The sequence below is a fragment of the Lonchura striata genome, chromosome 36 (assembly GCF_050655825.1).
Source record: "Lonchura striata isolate lonStrDom1 chromosome 36, ASM5065582v1, whole genome shotgun sequence".
Lineage (NCBI taxonomy): Eukaryota > Metazoa > Chordata > Aves > Passeriformes > Estrildidae > Lonchura > Lonchura striata.
The window spans coordinates 12,075,308-12,099,202 of NC_140738.1; the positions used below are offsets into that span (position 1 = coordinate 12,075,308).

A 23,895-nucleotide genomic window follows, 5' to 3' on the forward strand; every position below is an offset into this window, starting at 1 on the left:
GAAACCAGTACAAAACTCACTGTGCTCATCCCTTGTTTTCCTTTCAAAACAGGATTTCCCATCTCCAAATATCTTCCAGATGGAGGAGGAGGCTGCAAGGAAGAGGAAGATGACCAGGGATGCCCAGGCAGGTGAGGAGGAAGTCAGTGCCCCTTTCCCTCTCTCTCCTGCTCCATCTCCCAGCCCAGCCTGGCCCCCAGCTGCAGGACAGCCCCGCTGCCGGTGTCCTCCTGCTGGGGACGCACTCGGGGGATCTCCCTGCCCTTCCCTCTGGCAAATCCCATCCTCTCCTTGTCCTTCCTCCCCCAGAGCAGGAGCTGCAGATGGAGACCAGGAAGGACAAATCCCCGCAGCAGAACCTCATGGAAGAGGCCATTTTGAGTGGCTCCACAGCACAGGAACCCAACGGGGAGGAAAAGCCCCAGAGATCCCGCAGGAGGAGGGGCTGCAAAACCAGCCCAAGGTCATCTGAGGAGGAAAGACACACCCAGTGTCAGGAAGGTGGGCAGAGCTTCAGCCAGAGCTCAGAGCTGGTGGTCCATGAGCAGCTTCATGATGGGGAGAAGCCGTACAAGTGCTTGGAGTGTGGGAAGAGCTTCGGGCGGAAATCCCACCTGATCCGCCACCAGATGATCCACACCGGGGAATGGCCCTACAAGTGTGGGGAGTGTGGGAAGGGCTTCGGCTGGAGCTCAGAACTCATCATCCACCAACGCATCCACACTGGGGAGAGGCCCTATGAGTGTCCCGAGTGTCAGAAGAGGTTTAGGTGGAGCTCTGCTCTCTGCAAGCACCAGCGGATTCACAACGGGGAGAGGCCCTTCCGCTGCCCTGACTGCAGGAGGGGCTTCAAGCAAAACTCCCACCTTGTCCGGCACCGGCACATCCACACCAGGCAGAGGCCCTATGAGTGTCCCCTGTGTGGGAAGAGCTTCTCCAGGAGCTTTCACTTGACTCGACACCAACTTAGGCACAGGTAAGGGAAGCCCTGTGACTGCCCCGACTGCAGGAAGAGCTTCATGCGCTGCTCCCACTCCATCCCCCTTTAGAAGACCCATGTTGGTCAGAGCCCTGGTGACCCACATTCCTTGTGATCTCTGATGAGAAGACACCTGGAAAGTGGTCTTCAAATCCTCCTGGATGCCCATAGACACCTGGATGAACACAGACCAGGAAAATCCATCGGGACTCTGATCAACATTGAAAATTAATTGGGAAGAGCTGTTTCTTTGACTTTAAAGCCCAAGAAATTCTTACCCGCTGTGTCACTTTTTCTTCTGGTGGCATCAAGCAATAATGGATGATCATGGAGATCTTTTCCCACCTGAATAATCTCCTTGTTTATCCCATCAAAACACCTAGAATTGGGGTAAAAATAAAGAAATCAAGTAAAGAGATCTAAAGCTGAATCATTTTACTGGGATTTGAATGTGAATTTGAGGTTAAGGGGAGGATTTGGTTCTTCTGGGACCATCCAAGCCAAGGGACATGGCCATGTTCTTGTAGTTGTTCCAGCAGAACGGGTCCATCTAACCTCATCTGTTCTCCAGGAATTCCGGCTGTCTGTCCCAGTCCCTGGCCTGCGTCTGCCCAGTCCAAGTGTTCCCCACAAAATGCCCAAATTGCTGCTGAAGTGTCCTAGCTGACCCTTGCTGGGGATGTTCCTGTCCACCAACCTTTCCCGCTCAGCTCCATGGAGGGCTGGGAGGGGTTTTAGGGACTCCTGGTGGGACTGAGAGAGGCTGTTGTGGCTCTTGGGGCCATTTGTGGTGCTGGGAGGGGGTTTGGGGGCCTGCTGGAGGTAACTGGGATATACTGGGAATGAGTGAGGTCATCCTGGGGGCAACTGGAACCATACTGGGGACTCTGGGGTGACTGGGATCAAGCATGCTGGGGGCAATTGGAATATACTGGAAGTGTCTGGCACCATACTGGAGGGGACAACACTGGGAACAGCTGGGACCATTTTGGGGGCAAGTGAGGGCAACTGCGAGTGACTGCGTCTGTAATGGGGGCCACTGAGGTCATACTGGCAGTGAGCGGGACTGTACTAGGGGTGACTAGGTGCAACTGGGAACATACTGGGTGGAACTGGAACAACACTGAGGGGGACTGGGATCATACTGGGAGTGACCAGGAACATTCTGAGGGCAGTTTGGACCATGGTCGGTGCAACTGGGATATACTGGGAGCAACTGGTACTGCACTGAGGGTGGCTAGAAGTGGTTCTGGGCAACTGGAATTATGCTGGAAGCAACTGGGAGGAAGTGGGTGTGACTGGGAGCATGCTGGGATCAAGTGGGATATACTGAGAGAGACTGGGAATCACTGGGATCATACTGGGAGGGACTGGAACCATAGCAATGGCCTGGGCTGGGTGATGTGGGGCCTCAGAGAGCGCAGGGAGCATTGTGACACTGCGGGGCCTGATGGATCCAAGGGGACATTGTGACACTCTGGGCCCGGCCTGGCCATGGGGTGTTTTGGGAGCCCCGGGGTACCCAGGGCAGCAGAGCAGAGCCTCTGGCTCAGGGGCAGCAGCTCCTCGGGAAAACCTGGGCGGGCAGCAGGGGATGCCCAGGGAGAAGAAGCCATAGCCCAGAGCCCCAAGGGTGGCACCAGCTGAGGGACGGGGCAGGAGGGAGAGGCCACTGCTGGGATGGCGCCGGAACTGCCCAGCATCACAGGGCCTGTATGACATTACAGACTGGGCTGTGTGACATCACAGAGATGGCTATGTGACATCTGAGAGGCTGTGTGAGGTCACCAGGGAGGTCACTCTGCCCTAGCCCCCTCCCAGTTCCCCCAGAGAAGTCCAACGCTGCTCGTGCACAGTGGGGTCCCCTGTGCCCCCAAGTCCCCCTGCCCCTGGCGCCGCAGCCTCCCCCAGAGGATGTTCCACGAGATCGACCCCAGAGCCTGACACGGGGACGGGGGCTGGAGCCATGGGGGGTGGGACAGGGGGACAGGGACCCCCCGGCAGTGTCCCCGTGTCCCCCAGGGCCAGAGCCTGGGCCAGGGCTCCTTCAGCCTGTGACCAATGAGGGTTTGAGAGCGCTGAAAAAATCCCCAGCAAAAACCAGATTTAATATTAAAGTGACAGCAGCACAAAGTTCCTTGGCAAGAGTCACTCTGCTCCTGACTGGACACTTCAGGCACAGCAAGGAAACAAAGCAACAACAAAACCAAACAAAATCCAGGCAATCAAACCAGAAATGAACTGAGAACTGTCCCTGTGTGTGTGACACAAAAAAAATGAGGGCAAGGATAAAAGGAATATGACCCAAAACCTTAACAGACCTAAAACCTAATAGGAGTTACCTTATACCTTTACCTTAATTTCTACATTAAACTTAACAATTTAGCAAAAGAACAGAGCTTAACAGTATTTAACCTAACTTATAACCTATAACTATGCAATTTAAAACAGGAATAACATTTAACAATATTTAACTTAACATATAACTTATATTAAACATATGAACTTAGCAAAAGAACAACTCTTAGCAGCGTTTAACTTAGCTTAGACCTCGTGATTTAGCCTTACCTACAGGCCTGACTAGCTCTGCTATCCAAGGCAGTCAGACTCCTCAGGGAGCAGCATTTCTGCCACATTTCCCCAGCACAGGCACTCCTGTGTGCACACAGACACAGAGAGTCAGTGCAGGGCACCTGTGAGAAACTCCCCTGAGCAAAGGGAAATGCTCCCTGGGGATGCTTTGGCATCTCCCCAGCAGGGAAGGGTTGAGCCTGGAGGAGTGGGGGGATCGGCCCAGGCTCCCTCGTTGTTGGGGATCCCCAAGTGCAGCAAACGGGAGAGTTCCCGGCTCGGAGAGGCCCCACTCAGAGGGATCGCTGGCCCAGGAGAGCTCCAAGGGCTCCTTTTGGAGCGCTGTTTGTAGGGCCCCAAGAGAGGTGCTGCAGTCCCAGCCATGTTTCATCCTGGCCGCACTTGGCATCAACAGCTTTCTTTGGCAGGCTGAGAACAGGGATGTTGTGCCACCGAGGGAACACAAACAGTTCCCAGGGCTGCTCCTAAAGCAGCCAGGAGCTGGCTGGGCAGCAGCAGTGCCTGGAGCAGAGCGTGTTTGTGCTGAGCTCCAGAGGAGCTGAGCCCAGGGGCTGCTGGCCAAGGCGGAGGCCAGCGAGCATTTCTCAGCTGGCAGGGCGGCCTGAGAAGGGGAGGGGGGAATGCACCAGCACAGGAACCATGGAACCAAGGGACCATTGTGACACCGTGGGGCCTCATGGAACCGTGGAGACCCTTATGACACTTTGGGGTGTCATGGGACCAAGGGACAGTTGTGACACGGTGAGACCCCAGGGAGCCAAAGGTCCATTGTGACATTGGAAGGCCACATGGAATCATGGAGACACCATTAAGAGACTTCACAGCTTCATGGAACCAAGGGGCCATTGTGACACTGTGGGGCACCATGGAATCATGGAGACCATTGGGATACTATGAGGCCCCACGGAATAAGCAAAGCATTGTGACACTGTGAGGCCTCACAGCACCAGTGAGACCATTGTGACCCTGGAGGTCCCCACAGAACCAAGAGAACCATTGTGACACTGTGGGGCCTCGTGAAACCAAGAGGCCTTTGTGGCACTGCAGGGCTGCAGGGAACCAAAGGTCCATTGTGACACTGCAGGGCCTCGTGTCATCAGTGTTCCATTGTGACCCTGTGGAGCCAAAGGAGACCATTGTGACACCGCAAACCCCCAGGGTCCAAAGGTCCATCGTGACATTTTGGGCCTCATGGAACAGAGGAGTCACTTGACATTGTGGGACCTGGGAACCACAGAGACCACTGGGACACTGTGGGGTCCCAAAGAACCAAGGGAACATGGAACAGGTCTGGCTGGTTTGACCTCCAGGGGCTGCCTGACAGCTTGGCACCTGCAGGGTCTCTTCTCACTGGGGCTCGGGGCTTTCCTTCCTATAGAAAAGAACTGTCCTTCTCCTGCAGGTGTCAATGGCCATATTGGGATTTCACCACCAATGTTGACTGTTGTGACAGACTGGAGGAGATTGCTGGCTGGAAACATTTCAGTGTGGGGGAGGAAGGGGCAGGTCCAGCCTTGCCCTGCCCTGGAACCCCAGCACTGCCCTGCCCTGGAACCCCAATCCCCCCAGAGCCTCTATCCCAGCCCAGCAGTGTCTGCCAGTCCCTGGCACAGCACAGGCAATGCTGCACAGCCACCTCTGGAGCCCCAGCCCAGCTCCTGAGTGACCAAATGACCCCAAGTCCCACCTGGGGGAAGGGCCCAGGAGGACCAAGGGGTATTTAAGGCTGACCACAAGGCAAGCACACATCTTGACCCTTCCTCCTCTTGGAATTTCCAGCTGAACATTGCTGGAATCCAGTGGTTGGTAGCTCTGTGTGTGCTTCTCTAAGTATTATTTTTCTCTCTTTCTGTGTCTACTTCTTCTGTTTCTGTCCTCTTGCAAATTTTGATTATCTTAAAATTGAACAGACTTAGAGTTTGTGAAGTTGAATGGGCCAAGTTAATGCCTTGAGAAGTGTTTTTTGTTGATTGAATGCCATATTAAAACATTTGCCAAAGTTTCTCTGATTTTTCTAAATTTCCCAGTAAAGGCTGTTTTGTTGTTTAGAGCTCCTGAGTATCTCTTGATAGTATTGCTCCAGTCCATCCAACTCAGAGGACAGAAATAATTTTCATTCCTTTTGAATGTCACCTTGAGAGAGTTTTTTAGTGGATGGGGGTCAGGGCTTGTGTGTCCTGCTTGGCACAGCCCAGGCAGGGCTTTCACAGCCCCATCCCACACTCCATTTCCCAGCTGGAGCCGCTGGTGCCTCTGAGTTCTGCTGCCCCAGCCCCAGGGATGCTCTCCTTGTCTGCCCATTCCCCCAGGGCCTCTGGGCAGGGATGGCCTCAGTGGGGGCTGCTGACATCCTCAGACACTTGGAGGCTGCTGCTGAATTTTCCTGCTCCAGAGGCTTCTTCAGCCTTCAGCTCTTCAGTTCAGGAATTCAGTGCGCCAGGGCTCATTAACATTCAGAACACCTTAACAAGCCAAGCCTCTGGGAATAATTTGATTTATGTTTTCAAATCCTTTGTGGTTGGTTAGGCAGATTCCATTAGTGTAATTGAAATGAATGAATTTTATTTACACAGGGAGTGAGGAACCATTTTTTAGGTCCCATTTTGATTTTTTAGTTAATACATTGATATGTGCAATCTCCAATTGACACTGAATCCAAGTACCTCCTCATCCAGTTTGAATAGATATGAAAATAAAGACCCTTTATGGCTGACAATCCATCAGACTCTGTCCCTACCCTCACCCCACCATTTCCCCCATCCCAGCCCTGGCACTCAGAGCAGCCTTGTGCAAATCTGAGCTCCCTCCAGCCCAGGCTGCACCTGCAGGTTTCAGCTCCTTGGCTCCCACTCCCACCTGCTTTCCTTGGAGAAGGAGCTGCCTGAGACACAGAGGGATGTTCATTTATTGCCAGCCAACAAAGCCTGGGGAAGGCACAGCTCCATCCAATGCAAAAGTCATTCCTCTGCTGGCTATTAAATCGACTGTGCACAGCAGACAGTCTCAGAGCAGTGGAAAACACCTTCTGTGCCCAGCACAGATCCCAAGGTCCCCCAAAACCTTCCCTGCCCCAATTCTGCCCAGATTTGCTCTTTGCACACACGAGTCACAGGCTGAAGTCAGGAGCTGCCTCCATGGCCAGAGGGAGGAAAAGAGGGAAAGTAGATGAAGAGCTCTCCTGTGCAGAGCCAAGGTCCAAGTGCAGCCCCTGCAGTGGGAACCACAACTCATCAGGTTTGTGTCCTTTGGGCTCAGGGATGGTGACACTCAGAGGCACAGAAAGGTTTCTTGCCAACGAACAAAAGTTAAACATTTGATCAGTTTAATAACCATTTCAGCTCTTCCCTCAGCTCTCTGTGATGCCCAGCAGCATCTGACATGTCCCTCATCCACAGGGGATTTCTGTACAGGAACAGTTTTAGACAAAGACATAGGAAATGGTAATTCTGTGATGGATATAAACACAATAAGATATCATTCATATTTATTCGAACTTCAGAAAGATAGGGTCATTCCGTGTTGTTCAAAGCATGAATCGAGTCACTTGAGAGGCCCTTGAATGACCAAAGAGCACCTAGAGGAAGAAATCTGGGGGCAACAGTTAGGACATAGAACCAGCTGGTCTGGTGAAGAGATGCCCTAAGACATGACCATTTCAACAGGAGAACTGGAAACCCCTGAAGAAAGGGGGAGATGTTACAAAGAGAATACTGGTGATTCAAGAAGATGGGAAGATCAGTATTGCTTCTCTTTCCCCAACAGTACACCTCCAGGAAATTCCTGTTACTGGTGGGGAAAACTTTGATATTTTTTAAAAGTAGTGAACTGACCCAGACAATAAAAATGTCCTTGTATAACAAGAAATGTACAAGTATTAATACCTGTGTCCCTTTGCAGGCAGACATCAGCTGTGTGCCCATGAACAGGTAGTGCCACTTGTGCCCTGAGGTGCCGAGCTGGGATTGGATCTCTCAGAGAGGAGCTGAGGGAGAGCAGAGCACCTTGCAAGCTGCAGGTCCCTGCCAGCCCCGCAGGGCTCCTGTGCCATCAACATCTGCTCTGCTCCAGTCTGGAACAGGGCCCAGCACGGTGCTGGGATCACCAGAGAGCTGAGGTGTGTGCTGGAATTCCATGCCCTCCCCATGGCACAGCAGCCCTGCATTTCCCTGCTCCAGCCTTGGTCTCCAGCACAGCCATGGACACTGATGGTTCCTGTGCCAGGCTCTCCCAGCCCAGCCCAGCTCCCTGCCAGCTCTGCCAGCTGCCCTGAGCTCTGGGCAGCACCAAGGGCCTCTCCCCAGCACAGCCCAGCCGGCTCTGGCCCCACAGCTCTGCTCAGCCCAGGCTGCTCTGAGCACTGCCCCACGGCCTCAGCCCCTGCCAAGGGCACAGCAGCAGCTGCAGCTCAGCCAGGACTCAGCCCCACCATGGGGGAAGGGGCTTGGCCAAGGCCAAAGGAGCTCCCTGGCTGCCCTGCTCCCCTCTGCCTGAGGTGCTGAGAGCTCTGCAGCCCCTCCTGCCATCCCATCTGCCCAGGCCAGCACAAGAGCCCCGGCCCTGGGGCCCTCCAGAGCTGCTCCAGCTCCAGGCCCAGGGCCCATCCCAGAGCTGGGGCAGCCACAGAGCTGTGCCCATTTCTGCTCATTGCTGCTCTGATGGGGATGCATCCTCAGCCACTTGGGGGTTGATGATGAATTTTCCTATTCCAGAGGCCTCTTCTTTCCTGAGCTCTTCAGTTCAGGAATTCAGTGAGAAAAGCACATAAACATTTGTTCAAAACATCCAAACAATAGAAGCTGCTGGAAATAATTTAAGTTTTCAGTTCTTCTGTGGTTAATTATACAGATTTCAGAAGTATATTCAAAGTGAATTTACTATATTGAAAACAATACAGAGAAAACAGTTTTGTCCTGTTTTCTTTTCCTGTTTATAGATTGATATCAGCAGTTGCTATGGACCCCCAGCACCTTATAATGAATTCTGAACAAATACAAAAAATCAAGACCCTTCATGGCTGACAATCAATAACACTTAGGTCCCCACACTCTCCACACCAAGACTGGTGTGGGGTCTGGAGCACAAGTCCTGTCAGAGCGACTGAGGGAGCTGGGGATGTTGATCCTGGAGAAGAGGAGGCTCAGGGGAGACATCATGACTCTCTACAATTCCCTGACAGGAGGGTGAAGCCAGGTGAGGGTCGGGCTCTATTCCCAGGGACCAGGGACACGACAAGAGGACACAGCCTTCAGCTGCACCAGGGGATGTTTACACTGGGCATCAGGAAATATTCTTCACACAAAGGGGGATTGAGCATTGGAATGGGCTGCCCAGGGAATTGGGTGAGTCACCATAACTGAAGGTGTTTCAGGAAAGACTGGCTGTGGCACTCAGTGCCATGGTCTTGGTGACAAGGTGGTGTTGGGTCCCAGGTTGGACTCGATGCTCTCCTAGGCCTTTTCCAGCCTGTTTGATTCTCTGGTGATTGTGACACTGCAGGGCCCTGCGGAAGCAAGAGGCCATTGTGACACTGAGGGGCCTGGGGGCACTGAGAGGAACATGGTGACACTGTGTACGACATGGCACCATGGAGCCACGGGGCCACTGTGACACTGTGGGGCTGAATGGAAGCAAGGAATGCATTGTGACAGTCCGGGTCCTGGTGGGATCACAGAGGCCATTGTGACCCTGCAGGGCCTTGTGGAACCATGCAGAGCTTTGTGACAGAGCAGGACCTCATATCATGATGGGGCCATGGTGACACTGCAGGGCCCCATGGAACCAACGAGCCAGTGCTGCTCCTCAGGGACTCATGGAATGTAGGAAACATGTTGGACACCGTGGTGGACCTTGGGACCAAGAGGCCATTGTGACACTGTGGCACCAAGGAGAGCATTGCTGCCTTGCCAGACCTCATGGAACCAAGGATCCCCTGTGACACTGCAGGGCCTTGGGGGACCATGGTGACATTTTGACACTGCAGGGCCTAAGGATCTAAGGGACTTTGTGACACCAAGGGGTCTCATGGAACCAAAGGGACATTGTGACACTGGGAGGCCTCATGGAATCATGGAGACCATTGGAGCACTCTGGGTCCTCATGGAACCCTGGAGACACCAAGTTGTCTGGGAGTGTTGATCTGCTGGAGGGTAGGAGGGCTCTGCACAGGGCCCTGGACAGGCTGGATCCAGGGCCCAAATCCAACAAGGTGAGGTTTAACAAGTCCAAGTGCCGGGTCCTGCACTTTGGCCACAACAACCCCTGCAGCGCTACAGGCGGGGGACAGAGGGGCTGGACAGCAGACAGGCAGAAAAGGACCTGCAGGGACTGATGGACAGCAGGCTGGACATGAGCCAGCAGTGTGCCCAGGTGGCCAAGAAGGGCAATGGCTCCTGGCCTGGATCAGGAATGGTGTGGCCAGCAGGAGCAGGGAAGTGATTCTTCCCCTGTGCTCAGCACTGGTTGGGCAGCACCTCGAGGGCTGTGTCCAGTTCTGGGCCCCCAGTTTAGGAAGGGCATGGAGGGGCTGGAGCATGTCCAGAGAAGGGCAACAAGGCTGGTGAGGAGTCTGGAGCACAAGTCCTGTGAGGAGCGGCTGAGGGGTCTGGGGCTGTTTATCCTGGAGAAGAGGAGGCTCAGGGGACACAAGGTGGTGTCAGGGCACAGGTTGGACTTGATGATTTCCAAGGTATTTTCCAACCTTGCTGATTCTGGGATTCTCTGAATCCACCCTTGGAGCAGTCACAGGAGGAGCCCTGGGCCTCCTCTTCAGAAGCTCCAGCAGCCCAGGTCCCTCAGCTTCTCCTCACAGCCCCAAAGCCCATCCTGTCAGTCCTGCAGAGCCTCTGCAGCTCCTCCTCACTGCCCAGAACAGGGAGCCCCACAGCCAGACACAGCAGCCCAGATGTGCCCCCCTGGCCTGGGGTGCCTCTGGCAAGGGAGCAGCACCAGGCACTGCAGGAGCCTGCAGACAATTCCTGCAGCATTTGTGGGATGATCCTGCTCCCCAAGGGACGTTCCCATGGTGCCAAGTCAGGAACTGCAATGGGGAGTGGGGCCAGAGAGGAAAGGGCAAACAGGGATGGGCTGTGGGCAGGGGAGGGAACAGGGGTGGACAACAGGAAGAAATTGTATCAGGAAGAAGAAAGAAAGCAAAGGTGAAGCTAAGGAAATGCTCAGGGCAGTTTGGGGGTGGCTGCCAGGCAGCCCTAGCTCTGACCAGTAGCATCTGCAGTGGGACAGGAAACTCCCAGCTGATGGGAACAAACTTTCTGGCTGACTGCAGAGGCCAGGACAAAGCTGAGTGGTTTCCCTGGTGTCCCCCAGCCCTTCCTGGCCCCAGGGGCTGATGGCATTTGTGCTGCCTCAGGTTCATGTCCCCACAGCACCAGCATGGGGGTGCTCCCGCCTGCTGTGTGCAATGCAAACAGGGGCTGCTGAGCCAGATCTGCTGTGTCTGTGCCTGCAAGGATGCGGCACCTCTGTGAGCTGGGGGAGAGGCCAGGGCTGCAGAGGGGGGATGTTGTTGGCAGTTCCATGAGGACGCTCTGGGACGCTGCCCTGGGCTGTGCAGCACTGGGAATGGATCAGCCCCTGCTCTGCTGCTCCTTCCCGTCTCCCCCAGGGCCCTTGCAGAGCACCAGCCATGCTGTTTGCCCCCAGCCTGCCCACGGCCAGCCTGGGGCTGCTCACGGGGGTTTTCTGTGCTGAGCATTGGCCTGGCCGTGTTCTTGAGAGAGCCTGGGCAAGGAGCCTGGAGCCCCCAGGCCCTGGCCTGAGGCGTCAGCGCTGCCCCAGCAGTGCCCATGGCCTGTCCCTGCTGCAGCCCCGGCACTGCCACCCCCAGGACTGTGCCCGGCCCCGAGAGCACTCAGGCCCTGCAGCAACACCAGGGCCACCAGGGCAGCGGGGCAGGGCCACGGGAGCAGCACTGGCAGCACCAAGTGCTGCTGCTGCTGGGCACAGCTGCTGTGCCAGCCCTGATCTGCCCCAGCTCTGCACACAGACATTGCTGCTGCAGCTCCAGAGAAGGCAACAAAAGGGCATCTCTGAAGAAAACTCTGCTAGGAGATCCTTAAGTTCCTTGAAAGCCACCATGAGCACAGACCCGCATTGACAGTCTGTGGCCACAAGGAAGGTGGGGAGAAACAAAATGAGAAATGGCACAAATAATGGCCTTTCTTTCTGGACAATGTGAAAAAATTTAAACAAAGAGAAAAAAACACAAAAATAAACCAACTAGAAGTAAAAAAAAAATACTTTTATTACAAGTGATTTGCAGAAATTGGCCAGCTGTTTAATGTTTCTGAAAGCATCCAGTCATCAGCCTCCTCACTGCAGCCTTGAGCTCCTGGTTCCTCAGGCTGTAGATGAGGGGGTTCAGGGTTGGCGGCACCACCGAGTACAGAACTGACAGGGCCAGATGCAGGGATGGGGAGGAGATGGAGGGGGGCTTCAGGTGAGCAAATATAATAGTACCGGCAAATAGGGAGACCACGGCCAGGTGAGGGAGGCAGGTGGAAAAGGCTTTGTGCCGTCCCTGCTCAGAGGGGATCCTCAGCACAGCCCTGAAGATCTGCACATAGGAGAAAACAATGAACACAAAACAACCAAGTGCCAAACAGGCACTAACAGCAAGAAACCCAAGTTCCCTGAGATTTGACTGTGAGCAGGAGAGCTTGAGAATTTCTGGGATTTCACAGAAGAACTGGCCAAGGGCATTGCCATGGCACAGGGGCAGGGAAAATGTATTTGTCATGTGCAGCAGACCATTGAGAAAGGCACTGGCCCAGGCAGCTGCTGCCATGTGGGCACAAGCTCTGCTGCCCAGGAGGGTCCCGTAGTGCAGGGGTTTGCAGATGGACACGTAGCGGTCATAGCACATGATGGTCAGGAGGAAATACTCTGCTGAGACGGAGAACATAAAGAAAAAGAGCTGTGCAGCACATCCTGTGTAGGAGATGGTTCTGGTGTCCCAGAGGGAATTGTGCAGGGCTTTGGGGACAGTGGTGCAGATGGAGCCCAGGTCGCTGAGGGCCAGGTTGAGCAGGAAGAAGAACATGGGCGTGTGCAGGTGGTGGCCGCAGGCTACGGCGCTGATGATGAGGCCGTTGCCCAGGAGGGCAGCCAGGGAGATGCCCAGGAAGAGGCAGAAGTGCAGGAGCTGCAGCTGCCGCGTGTCTGCCAGTGCCAGCAGGAGGAAGTGGCTGATGGAGCTGCTGTTGGACATTTGCTGTGGCTGCACATGGGCACCTGTTCAGGGAGAAAGGACAGTGAAGTGTTAAAGGAGATATCTCTAAGTAAAATCAAAGACATTTCACATACACCTCTTTTTTCTGTGACACACACGGACATATTTTTGCGTTCAAGAGTTCTGCAGATTACTTTTTAAGCTCCCACCATGTCTCTTCTTGTGTTCTTGGGTATCAGAAAACTGTAGCATTTCTCCTTCCTCCAGGGAGAACAAAGCAATTTCTGTGAGGCAAAGTGATAAGTGGAGACTGAGGGGAGATGGTCTGTCCTTCTGACGCGTTCAAATTTCTCTAGGCTTTAACCGCTCTCAGTTAGAGGATGATAACCTTCCCACACTTCCCCTAAAATGTCACCAGGTACGGCTGAGGGCAGATGGATCCACCAAAGTCCAGATCCACCATTTGGAGCCAAGGACTCACGTTGCTCATTTCACCAACCCAGCAGCATTTTCAGTGTCACAACACCTCTGCCTTTCCCTATCAACCTTATGCCTCAAAGATGCTCGAGGACAGGTTTGCATCCTGCATTGAAGCTCCCAGCTTGGACTGAAATTTCAGGGACACTTCCAAGTGTCCCTCTGATGGCACTGGATGAAGGGAGGTGCAGCTCCTTCCCTGTCTGCACTGCCAGCATTGCCCAGAGCCGGGCACTGGGGACAGCTGTGTCACCCTGAGCCAGCTGTGCCCCTGCCAGAGCCCCCAGTGCCGGGCAGCTGCTCCCAGCCCTGTGCTCTGCAGAGGGAACTGGGCCCGGGGCTGCAGAGCTGCCCCACGACTCTGCTGCAGCTCTGCCTGCACAGGAGGGGCTGCACGTCTTGGAGCCCCGGCCCTGAGGGCAGAGGCTTGGCTGGGGCACAGGAGGGAGGGGGCTTGTGCAGAGGGAGGGGCTGCACTGGAGGGGATCCTCTGGACATCTCTAAACTCTCCCTGCCTCAGCATTTCTGGGTTTTGTTTTCTCTCCTTCCCTGATCTTCTCTCTGCTTCCTGGAGATTTTCCTCCTGCAGGTGTTTCCCTGTGCCTGATCTCTCCCTGCCAGAATTCCTGCATCCCAAATGTCTGTGCACTCTCCATGGCCTGACAGAACCCTGCCAGTTTGCAGGGCACTGGCTGGGGGCAGGCTCTGTTTGCAGCTTGGAGAAAGGACAGCTCAGACTGAGCCTGATGACTCCAGCAAAGGTGATGCTGCTGCTGTCCATGGACAGAGTGGCTGAAAGCACATTAGGGATCTCCTGTGACCCTATTGATAACTAAAAGTAACAGTTCAGATACGTCAGGTGCTTTTCAAAATTCAAAACACCATTAATATTTATCCCCCATGCCTGCTACTCTGCAATAATAGGAAACGGAATACAAATTTTTAGAAAATTTCCACATTTTTATCAAAATCCTTGACTTGGGAATATTCTATGACTGATTGGAACCCTCTCAACACGTCAGAGCTTCATGAGCATTTCACCTCCCCTGCACCAGAAACACTCAGAGTTGTACTCACAGGGTCTGTGGGCATTGGGATGTTCCAGCTTTAGGAGATCACTCCAGGAGCTGCAGCTGCATTGTCCTGCAGCCAGAGGTTCCTGTGCCAAGGGCTGGCAGTGATTCTGCCCCAGGCACTTCTCAGCCCCTTCCCAGCCCTGACTGATTGAAGCTCTCTGTGCCTCTGTGCTGTGCCCGCGCTGGCTGCAGGCAGTGCCCCAGCCCTGCTGGGCTGGGAGAAGAGCTGCTCAGCAAGAGAAATGTGCTTTTGAAGCTCTGCTTGGTTACCAGGCTCACCCTCTGTGCCAGGAGCCCGGCCCAGCTCAGCAGCACAGACACAGCACAAGGACTTTAATGACCCTCTGGGGCTTTGTGCTCAGGCCCTGAACATCAGGCCCTGAGAAGGGAGCTGCAGAAACCTCTCCAGAACTCCAAGTCAGAATCCAACTCCAAAGTTTCTTGGACTTTTAATGGGTCCCACTGAGGGACACGACTGAGAAAGTGTCCCCAGGCCCCAGGCAGAGCAGAGAACTGGAGGCACTGATGGCAGGTGGGGACAAAGAGAAGCCAAGTCTTGGTGCCCTGGGGCACAGCAGGGTCTGTGCCACCAAGGGCTGTGAGGAGACACCTTGTCCTGAGGCTCTGGGGCCTCCTGGCACAGCCCCAGCCAGGCTGGGCACTGTCAGCCCCTGGTCCTGCCCTCAGCATCCCCCCATGCCCACATCCCAGTGGGGTCAAGGATCTGCTGGAAGGAGTCCCTGGGGAGCCTCGGTCAGGAATGGCCCTGGGGGCTCCTTCATGCTCCCAGGGACTGCAGGTTTTTCAAAGGACTTTGGCTTTTGCTTTTGCCTTGGAATCTCTGAGAGCTTTGTGCAATCATGGCCTCCAATTATCTGTTGTAATTAGTCCCTGGAGAGGCTTTGTCAGGAACAACACTCAGTGGGGTGCAATGATGCTTCAAGGTACTTCAGTTCTTTTAAGGAACTTGGTGTTTCCCTTTTGATACAGACTTTATGAGATACTGCAGTCAGAACCTCAAATTATCTATTTTAATTAGTCCCTTGAGTGCTTTGCATTGACACTCAGTGGGGCTCATTAATACTTTGAGCAACTCAGCTTTTGTAATTTACTTTGGATTTGTGTTTCCATACTAAGAGGTTTTTGTGCCATTTTGAGTCTCTCAGAGGTTTTTGTGCCATCCTGGCCTCCAGTTCTCTCCTCCAAGGAATCTATGTGTAGCCTGTATTGGGGATGGACTCAGTAGGACCCATCAATGCCTAGAGAAACTTTGGGATTTTCTTCTGCCTTTGACTCCTGGACAGGTTTGTGCAATCTCCTCTCAGGACCTCAGGTTCCAGGGCTCAGCTCCAAATGAACCACAGCGCTTATTAGGATCAAAAAAAGTCCTGACAAACAACAGCTCTGCCTTGATTTCCCTCTGGTCTGGGGCAGTTCATCATGAAGTTTCTGTAGTTGTTTTGGTTCACCGATTTGAGATTTCCTGGCCAATGCATCAATTAGTGTGGTGGGTTCAGTATTAGCTAATTACCAGTGCACTCACTAGAATATACTTACTCATTTCCTGCTGTGAGATAGGATTAGGAGAAAGGCAAAGTAGGCTCAAAACTTTAAAAGGGTATAAATAAAATTGTATTAACAATAACTAAATGAAAGAGTAATAAGAATCTGAACAAAACTTTCAGAACACTTCCTCTCTCCATACAATCTGAAAATGTAGAGACAAAACCTAAAATTTTAGTCAGATTTCCACCACTAGAATAGTCTTTCTTCAGTTCACTTAGGGAGAGAAGTGCTTCTTGTTAGAGTTATAGAGACTTCTCCACAAGAAAACAGTTATCTCATGGCTTTTCACTTCCACAAAGAGCAGCTGCCCAGAAAAATCTGTAATTGTCAGGTGCCTCACATTTTTTCACAGCTTTTCCCACAGCTGTGTTTATAGGCCTTATAAACTCATGGGGTATTAGTTTCAAGATGAGCTGTTTAAGAGCAAAGGTTCTCTTCATCTATTTCTGAAATCATCTTCATCTCTGGGAACAGAGATCTTCTTCTCTCCCTGAAGGCACAGGGTCTCATCACTCCTTTTCAAACTGCTTTTGGGATCACAGTTACTGCAACATTTCCTTACTTTAGCATGGAGGCCTTTGCTGAATAAATAATTTCCCCATATTTTCAATGCATTATAGGGAAAAAGAGAGTCTGATGTATCAATGACATTCTTCTCCACAGCTTTTCCAGAGGATTCCAGCCCCAAGATCAAGGCATCTCCTCATCCCTCCCATCAGGGACTCAACTTCCCCTTCCCTGACCTCGGTGTGTTCATGTTGCTCCTCTGTGTGCCTGCCCTGTGTCCTTTTCTCTCACGGGAGGGAGGATGGCAGCACTGGCAGAGTCAGTATCTCCCGGGGCTGCAGATGGTTCCGTGAGCCCGGCCGGGCTCGGTGCTGGCGGCCGGAGCTGTTTTGCCATGGAGGTTTCTGCAGCGGCTGCACTGGGGCTGTGTCAGGCTGGGCCGCGCTGGGGCAGGGCCAGGATCTCAGTAGCCAGGCCAGACCTGACCTGTCTGTCCTTGCTAATTTTGTCTGGGAGCAATCCTTGGATATATGGAATTTGGGATGCCAAATTCTAATTTTGGCCATGGTCCCCGGACATGAAGGCCGGTTCTTTACCACAGGAATGAAAGAACATTATGCCAATGTTTTCTGGGGGGATGAGAGGTGACAACCAGAGGCCAACCAGAGCTGCCAGATTTTTTTCTGAGAGATATCCTTGCATATAGGAATTTTTTAGGTAGAATATCAATTTTGGGAATGAGCATCTGAAAAGATGGACAGTTCTTTTCCATAGCAAGGAAAGCACAGAGCCCCATTGCTCCAGGAGCTGATGAGAAGCAGCCCTTGGCATTCCAACATCAGCCAGACTTGTCAGGTGGCCCCTGGCAGTCCAAGCCAGCCAGACCTGTTCCATGTTTTTCTATTCCATGGGGCCCCACAGTGTCCAAATGGTCCCTAGCTTCCAGGAGGCCTTGAGGTGTCACAATGCCCCCTTGGTGACACCAGGCCCTGAAGGGTCGGAATGGTCTCCATGGTTCCATCAGGCCCCACAGAGTCGTAATGGTCTCTGGGTCCATGAAGCCCCACGGTGTCACCATGGCCCCTTGGTTCCATGGGCCCAACAGTGCCACAATGATCCCCTTGGTTCCACAACTTCCCACAGTGTCACACCGGCCCCTTGGTTCCATGAGGATCTGCAGGGTCACAAAGGTTTGTGGCATTTGTCCTTGCTGCCCCTCACATCCCCCTGCCCCACAAACAGCCCCGAGCCACTCGTGAGGGACAGGCCCTGCTGTGCCAGGCTGGGCTCAGGGCTTGGCCTTTCTGCTTCCCCCAGCCAGCCCAGGCCTTGCTCAGCATTGCAGTTCCCTGCTCTGAGCCTTTGGATCCCTGCAATCCTGGCCTCAAGGATCTGCTCTCACCAGTCCCTGGGAGCCTTTGGCAGTCCCTGCCCTCAGTGGGGCCGAGTGATGCTCCAAGGGACTTGGAATTTTGCTTCTGACTCCTTGAGCAGCTCCTTCAGCCTTCTCTCAGTGCCTGAGGGTCCTGGACTGAGTCCCAAATCCATGTTGGGGATAATCAAAAATACGGAAAGGCCTCAGGGGCACTTTGTCTTCATTCAATGGTCTGCAAATCTCCAGGGCTTGTGCAGCTGATTTGAGTCAGTTTGGAGTTCTTGTAAGGAGGAGGATTTCCAAGTGCACCTCATGACATTTTTTCTTTAATCAAGTGAGTATTCTTAGTTTCCAGTTCAGAGAAGAGCTGATAGAAGCATTCCCCAGGTGATCTTGATGCTCACTGTCTCCTTAGGAGGTCTGGGCATGTAGAAGAATGAACCCCCTGAGGGCTCACCCTGTTTGGACAAGCTGCTCCTCACCCCCAGCCTCACCATGTCTGACATTGCCCACCTGGCACTGACATCCCTGTGCCCTGCAGCAGAACCTTGTCCCTGAGCTCTGCAGCTCCATGTCCCAGCCCATTGCACCGTGTCCCACCTGCTCTCCTCAGGGCTCTGCCTGCACACAGGCCCAGGAGAAGTTTTCCTGTTGGGAAAGAAAGAATGGAAAAGCCTGAGCAGATTTCCTACACAACAAACCCCACTCAGGAGCCACCTGCTCAGTACAGGCTGCCTGGAGTGGTGTCACCTTTCTACAAGGGACAGTGTGACCAGAAATGATCTCTGAAAGCAAAATTCTCTGAGTCTCCCAGCTGGATCCATGTTGCAGATGGAAGCTGCTGGTGCCAGCCTCACCTTTAACTTGTCTTTGGGATGCAAACAGATGTTCCCAAGTGTTTTAAGCGGGATTTGCTCAATGTTTTTATAAATCTTTTGTGTTCCCCATGGAATGAAGGGGACATTTTGGCACTGAGGGGGTGACGTGGAAGCAAGGAGTCAATTGTGACCCTGGGGTCCCATGGAACCAAGGGGCCATGGTGACACAGCAGGGCCACGTGGATCCAGTGGTCCATTGTGACACTGTGAATCCAAGGAGACCATGGAGACACCCCCAGAACCTCATGGAACCAAGGGGTCTATGGTGACCCAGCAGGGCTGCATGGAGCCAATGGTCCATGGTGACACTGCCCATCCAAGGAGGCCATTTGTACACTGCAGAAGCTCATGGAGCGAGGTGGCCATTGTGACACTGAAGAACTTCATGACACCAAATATCCATGGGGACACAGCAGGGCATCATGGAACCCAGGAAGCACTATTGGCAGTACTGAAACTCATGGAACCAGGCGCTGTTGCGGCACTGCAGAACCAACACAGCTGCTGCACCTTGTCCCCTGCCCTGCAGAGCTCCTTGGGAGGCACGGCAGGAGCAGCACTCTCGGAGCCTGGGAATGCCCCTCTGGGATCCCTGGCACACACTCCCAGGGCCTGGAATTCCAGTTCCCAGCCAGGAAAAGATGTTCCTGCCCTTGAAGGCAAAGCTCTTATGAAAGAGCCAAAAGCCAAGTGCAGCAAGATCTTACAGTGAGATTTCACTGCCAGCCTTCACATTTTCACCTGTGGTTGCTATAGCTCATGGATTGGGAATTAAATCAGGGCAGGGACTGTGGTGAGAGCTGCCCTGGGTCAAGGGAGGCAATGAGAGAGAAACAGAGCAGGCAAAGGAAGGCAGGAGAGAAAGGAGTGTTTTGGTTTGGAAGGAGAGGTGTCTGCTAAGGATGGCAAGAGCCTCCCCTGAAATGTAAAAATGTAGACCCTTTCTTTCAGAATTGGTATTAATTTTAAATTAAGGGGGGCTCTCAGATAAAAATATGGGAGCAGGAATCACAATTTTTTTTTTAATAGGGAAGAAAATTAAAATATGAACAATGCAGTGAACCAAAACAACACTGACAGAGTCAGAATACAACCTGACACCCTGCTGGACAGGATGTTGGCCACAGTCTAATTGGAATTGGGGCTGCAGTCCTCCTGCAGTGTCAGGTGTGGTTCTGTTGGAGAAGTGATCCTGTAGGAATGGGAATCTTCTTCTGAAGAGGAAGGAGCAGCTGTTCCTATGGGAAAATCCAGCCCAGAAAAAGCTGTGTTGGTGGGCCAGAATCTCAAGACTAGATGCAAGTAGGAATGCTTGGCTCCTCCCTCTGGGCGGAGCATCTCACAATGGGGTGTTACAGTTCTTATCAGTCATGCAGTGACATTCAATAGCCCATTATCAGCAGATGTCTCCCCTGAGGGAGGATGGATCGTGGAAGAGATAAGGAAAAACTGCCCACTTAACACAGGACAACTGCCATACAGATGGCAAAAAGAACACATCTTGCTTTTCAGTCTGGGACAGGAGGACACAAACAAAATCAGCTGAGAAGGCGGCACTCTGAAAAACAAACAAGAACTGACAGAAAATGAATGGGACAGAAATCAATAATTCTGATAGTTTTATTTACTATCAGAATGAATCACACCCACCCAGCCTCACACAATCCTTACCGCACAACCTCAAATTTGGATCTCACTTCTCCTTCCAACCCCATCTCACCCTGGAGTCTGAGGAATCAAGTAATTTTGGCACTGGACTGAGGTGGGAACCAGACATTTTGAGGTGTGATTGAGTCATTTTGGGGTGACAGACAAATCCACCTTGACTTTTAGAGCGCAAAATTATGGAGAATACTACCAGATAGCCCCCAAGAACCAACAGATCCTCCAGAATATGTTCCCAAACAGTAAATTCCACCTCAAATACCTCTTAAATGGTGGGACTTTTGACATCTCTGGTCAATACTCTTTTTAGTCATTTTTCAGGTGTTTTTAAGTGATAAAGACAAATCAGAAGAAAATTAGGGCCAAACCAAAACCCAAGACCCCTTGAGCAACCTCTGGGCACCGGACAAAACAAACTCAACAGAAATCAAAGTTAACCCTCCATAAAATGCCTTGAGGAAGATTTGCTCTTCCCACAAGTCACTTGTGATGAAAACGCAAACAAATCCCAAACATTAATAGACCAACAACAGAAACAATTCTGTGGCAATTCCAAATTTCATCAGTTCCAACACAGCTCCAAGTCAGATGCTGGCAGGTTCCAAAAAAAAAAAAAACCATGGAAATTTGGCCCAATACAGATTATTAAAAGGAAGGGAAAGGTCTGTGTAGCTATCACAAAGGTGACAGGGAGCAAGAAAATAATGCTTCTCCCCCCAAAGCCCATGAATTCAGGAGTTATTTGGGAATTTAGCTACTTGAGCTGGGCTTCTTGTAGGACTTTTGATAGCCTTGTGTTCCTCGCTTTGGGGTGAATGATCCTTGTCAGTCTTGCTGGTATCATTTGGTCCCTTTCCTCCAGTGATTTTAACAGACTTTTCAAAGAAGGAAAACAAAATATTTTCTTTACACTGGCCACCCACAAGAGCCATTTTCCTCATAAGTTCTCCCAAAAGTCACTCAAAGGAAGCTGCATCCAGGTTTCCAAGAGTTCCTGCAGAAAGAGCCACAAACTCCTCAGAGGAGAGAACCATGCTGTTGTCAATGGCACTTGGGGTCAGACAACAGTGCCCTGAAATCACTGTGCAAAATAATGTTGCAATCTGGATAATAAAATTGTTAGAGAGATGACTCTGCCCCAATTAAGGTGCTAACGAGACTAAATCCAAAGTGGATTTTATTGAACAGTAAATGTGAGGTAGAGAGAGATGGAAAGAAAAAGAGGAGAGAGCAAGGGAGTGACAGGGACAGAAATCTCCCCTGGGTCAGGGCAAGTGTGACATTGTCCCCTGTGTGTGTGGCCTTCCCAGGGTGGGGGTTTTACACCTGAGCCGGTTTGGGTAAGGGGGGTGGTGTTCACCTCCCACCCCGAGCAGGGATTGCCTCACTGTTTCAGGTTACAGTGTCAGATGTAACCAAAAGTGTTTTCAGTCCCCATCTCCATAAACTGTTATCAACAGGTGGGGCAGTGTTCTTTATCTCTTCCATGGCTCAACCCTGATAACACCCTCCAGGGGCCATCTTCTCTTAATGGGCCATTGAGTGTCACTGCAGGACTGATAAAATTACATCATCCCATTGTGGGATGCTCCGCCCAGGGGGAGGAACCAAGCATTCCTGCCTGGATATAATCTCACCCTTGCCACACCACGATCACCTTGCCTACTGGATTCCCAGAGGACAAGAGCTCCATAAGCACCACTGGACCTTCAGAGGAAGACCAGACCCTTCTACAGGATCGCCACTTTGACAGAATCACGTTCATCACTCCAGCTGGACTGCAGCCACCATTTCATCAGACTGCTACCACCACCCTGACCAGCGGGGTGTCAGGTTATATCCTGACTCTGTGAGTTTAAACCAGTGTTTCTGCATCATTGCCTTGATCTTAATTATCTTATTCAATTGTCCTTCTGGCTTAGACTGTCCCCCTGGTTTGCCTTCCAACCAGTAACAAACTCACTGTGCTCATCCCTTTTTTACCTCCCAAAACAGGATTTCCCATACCCAAACATTCGCCAGATGGAGGAGAAGGTTGCAAGGAAAAGGAAGATGCCCTGGGACACCGAGGCAGGTGAGGAGGAAGTCAGTGCCCCTTTCCCCCTCTCTCCTGCTCCATCTCCCAGCCCAGTCTGGCTCCCAGCTGCAGGACAGCCCCACTGCCGTTGCCCTCCTGCTGGGGACGCACTGTGGGGGATCTCCTTGCCATTCCATCTGGCACGGAGGCAAATCCCATCTACTCCTTGTCCTTCCTCCCCCAGACAAGGAGAAGAAGATAAAGACCAGGGAGGATCAATCTCCGCAGCAGAACCTCTTGGAAGAGGCCATTTTGAGCAGCTCCATGGTGCAGGAATACAACAGTGAGGAAAAGCCCCAGAGATGCCACAGGAGGAGGGGCTGCAATGCCAGCCCAGGGTGTTCTGAGGAGGAAAGTCCCACTCTGTGCCGGGAAGGTGGGCAGAGATTCAGCCAGAGCTCGGAGCTGGTGGTGCCTGAGCAGCATCATGATGGGGAGAAGCCCTACAAGTGCTTGGAGTGTGGGAAGAGCTTCAGGAGGAGCAACAACCTGATCCACCACCGGATGATCCACACTGGGGAATGGGCCTACGAGTGTGGGGAGTGTGGGAAGGGCTTCAGGTGCAGCTCTGCCCTTGTCACCCACCAACGCATCCACACTGGGGAGAGGCCCTATGAGTGTCCCAAGTGTCAGAAAGGGTTTCACACCAGCTCCACTCTCCTCCTGCACCAGCGGCTTCACACGGATGAGAGGCCCTTCTGCTGCCCGGACTGTGGGAAGGGATTCAAGCGCAACTCCACCCTCGTCACCCACCGGTGCATCCACACCAGGGAGAGAGGCCCTATGAGTGCGGGGAATGTGGGATGAGCTACAGCACAAGATCCAACTTGATCCGCCACCAGATCATCCACACTGGGCAAAGGCCATACAAGTGTGAGCAATGTGGGAAGGGCTTCAGCCAGAGGTCCAACCTCATCATCCACCAAATGATCCACACTGGGGAGAGGCCCTATGAGTGTCCTGAGTGTCAGAAAAAGTTTAAGACCAGCTCTAATCTCCTCTGCCATCAGCGGATTCACATGGATGAGAGGCCCTTCCGCTGCCCCGACTGCGGGAAGGGCTTCAAGTACAACTCCTCCCTTGTCAAGCACCGGCGCATCCACAATGGGGAGAGGCTCTACGAATGTCCCCGGTGTGGGAAGACCTTCACCCAGAGCTCTCACTTGACCAAACACCAACGGAGGCACTAGTAAAGGAAGCCCGGTGAGTCCCCCAACTGCATGAAGAGCTTTGTACACTGCTCCAGCCTTATCCCCCATGGGAAGACCCATGCTGTGCACAGGCCTGGTGACCCACATTCGCTGTGATCCATGTTGGGAAGACACCTGACTGGTCATCTTTTTGGTTTGGCCTTAACGTTCTTCAGATATGTCTTTATCAATTAAAACACCTGAAATAGGACTGAAAATAAAGTAATTATTCAGATATTCCCAAAGTCCAACCCTTTAACAGGTATTTGAGATTAAATTTATAGTCTGGGGACATATTCTGAAGGATTTGTGGGTTCTTGGGGGAT

At 52.5% G+C, this 23,895-nt stretch overlaps 1 pseudogene; it reads left to right on the forward strand.

Moving 5' to 3' along the window:
• Nucleotides 1–23,569, forward strand: part of LOC146764179 (uncharacterized) — a 31,916-nt pseudogene extending 8,347 nt beyond the window's left edge.
• The last annotated feature ends 326 nt before the right edge of the window (nt 23,570–23,895 follow it).